Consider the following 3,042-nt stretch of genomic DNA (forward strand, 5'->3'; position numbering starts at 1 on the left):
GGCCCTGCTTCACAGCTGGTCGGGCCCCTTTCCAGAGGCAGGAAACCCTCCTATGCTATCGTAGCTCAGATGGGGGCAACGGGGAGACCCTGACTTCCCCTGGCCACTTCCTGCTAAAATTTTGGTCTTTTCCCAGCTCCTCTATCCCCTCCTTGGGGTTTGTGGCCTATTGCCTACCCCCTTCCGCTCCCCCAAGCACAGACTGAGTGCACTTGGCATCCCAGAGCTGTGCTGACTGAGGGGTCTGGGGTCAGCACTGAAGACCCCCCCCCACATGAGAGGAAGACCGGTCCTTGGCCATCCCCAGCCCAGAATGGTCAATCCTTGATGGTCTAAGGCGGCCCTGGAGTGTGAAACTGGCTGGTCTGGGCTCTGCACTCTTCACCGTGGCAGGGGGTGGGGGGGCGTGTCTAGATATAACAAACACGCCCACTTAGATCAGTGCATGGCTGTCCTCCTGCGCTGCGGAGTTAACTTGTTAGACTAGTCAGAGGCAGCTGTGGTAGTGCACACCATTAACCCCAGCACTAGAGAGACAGATCTCTGTGAGTTCAAGGCCACACAGGGAGATCCTGTCTCAAAAAAGAGAAGACAAAAGAACCATCTGGCTGGGACCAGTGAAAGGGACATTTTATGACCTGTGTCCTGGGCCTGCCCTTCTGCCTAGGAGCAAAGGACCCTGGGAACTTCCAGTTCCCTCTACCATGGCTACCATGCTGACCAGTTGGGGGCTGGACGCTGAGACAGAAGCGAGAACACCCTGAAGTGACCGGTGCAGGTTGGCACCAGTGGGGGCCGCTGCTTCTTCTAGCTGATGGCCTGCTCAGGGATCCCCATCCGAGCGCTCAGCTGCACCTGGACAGTCCACATCCTCAGCACAGAGCCGCAGAATGCCGCCACCAGCTACTCGGAGGGAAAGGTCTCGGCTTCCCTCTTCTCCAGGAAAAGCCACCCATTCCCATTCCGCCTGGGCCCTCCAGTCAGGCGTGGGGCAAAGGGGAGGAGTGTCCACGTTTGCTTATGTCTGGGAACTAAGAACAGGTTGGTCACCAAGTTGGCGTCACCCTGGGGGCCCAGCAGCCCCATCCTGTTTCTGGGACCTGTGAGTCAAAGAAAGGGCCCCTGTCCCAGGGGATGGCAGGTGGTAATTAGGCCGAGTTGGGTGGGGAGGCTCAGAAACCACTGCTCTCCTTGGGGCAGCTGCTGGGAGCTGGAGCGTTTATTTGATTTCTGACTTGCTAAGCCTGTAATTTACCTGCGGGAACAGAGTCCAGCTGCCCAAACTGTGTCATTAAGAGCAGGTCCTGGGCCCATCCCCATCTAGAGACACACCCAGCGGAGGTGGACCCACCCAGGTGCCCAGGGATGCACTCGCTGGGGTTCACACTCTGCACCCCTGAAGGGGCCTCAGGGAGGCTAGGACTCACCAGAGTGAGGCTGGCGGGAGTGAGATTGGGGCCATGCTGCAGACCGGCAGCCTTTCCCCTTGGGCCTGGGAGGGTTTCCTGTGTGAGGTCGGAGGAGGGGACCCCTCCATGTATACAAAGAATGGGCCCAGGATATCCACAAGATGGTGAGTTCGCCAAGAGCTTCAGGCTTCTGGGGCTGGAGAGATGGTTCAGGAGTTAGGAGCACTGGCGGCTCTCCCAGAGGGCCAGGGTTTGATTCCCGGCACCCACACGGCAGCTCACAACTATCTATAACTCCAGATCCAGAGGACCCAATGCCCTCTTCTGGCTTCCAGTAACTCTGCATGCATGTGGTGTACAGACATACATGCAGGCAAAACACTCATACACATAAAAGTAAATAAATCTTTAGAAAAGAACAAAAGAGCTTTGGGCTTCAAAGAAAGGCTGGCTGGGATTGCACAAGGCCTCCGCCTGAATGTCAGGACACTGACTTCTTAATGTCTGGACAAATGACCCTCCTTACCCAAGCTTAAATCTCCCATCTGTAACACAAAGCTGGCTTTCTGTTATTGTAACAAAACGCCGGAGACAATCAATTGGAGGCAGGAAAAGTTTTCTCTTGACTCATAGCTTCAGAGGTCTGTGCTTAGCTTGTCCCACCACTTTTGACTGGTGGTGAGGCAACCAATTGTGGCAGAGAGCAAGACGGGACAAAACCACTCATCTCAGGGAGGACAGGAAGCTGAAGAAAGGAAAGAGTAGATTGAGCCCCAGACTCTCCTTCAATGACACAGCCCCATGACCAGAAAAACCTCCTCAGCCGTAGCTGCCACCAGCTCCTGAGCCTGGACTAAGCCTCAAGTCCACAGGCTGTTGGGGACATCCCAGATCTAAATTGGAGCCATGTTTTTTCATTTCCTGCCAGAGGACCTCTCTACCTCCCTGGCCATCCTCTCAATCTTAACCGACGAGAATCCCCAGAACCAAAGCAGGAAGCAGAGGCATCAGTGTTGCTCTCATAAGAGCCAGCATCTAGCCTGGTGTGGTCAGGGCACCTGCGTATGTGAAGGGAGTGGGAAATGCAGCCTCTGTCCTGACACAAGGCTGAGCAGGGGCACGGGGCCACTGTGACTTCCTCCCACAGCAAAGCAAAGGCCTGGGAGTCACAGCCTCCAGTGCTCGGACATCTGGCAGTCATGGGTGACACGGAGTGGAAAGTCTTAGAGAAGATAGATAAATATGTACATAAACATAGCACCTGGAGTGTCAGCGTTACCACAAAGACCATCAGGCTTAACGGTGCCCTCTGACCACCCAAGGTAAACATCAGAAGCAAAAATGACCTTCACTGGAGGCCCCTAAGGGCAATGAGAAAACACCACAGGACATAAAGGCAGGACTGACTGTGGGGGACAGACACCCTCATGACATCTTCATGGCTGCAGCCCAGCACATCTGGATGCCAGCTGGGTACAGTGCTTTTCCCGTGTCTAGCTGCAGGAAAGTAGGAGATGCATTGTGGAGAAACTCCCTACTGTTTACAGGAAGAGAGGCCGGGGGCACGGGTTTGGAGTGGAGCAGAACACAAGTACCATCAAGTCCTGGCTCTGGTGTCCCTGTACTCTGCCCT

This window comes from Microtus oregoni, unplaced genomic scaffold (genome assembly GCF_018167655.1).
Source record: "Microtus oregoni isolate MIOR12 unplaced genomic scaffold, Mior012 000005F_ref0000423, whole genome shotgun sequence".
Lineage (NCBI taxonomy): Eukaryota > Metazoa > Chordata > Mammalia > Rodentia > Cricetidae > Microtus > Microtus oregoni.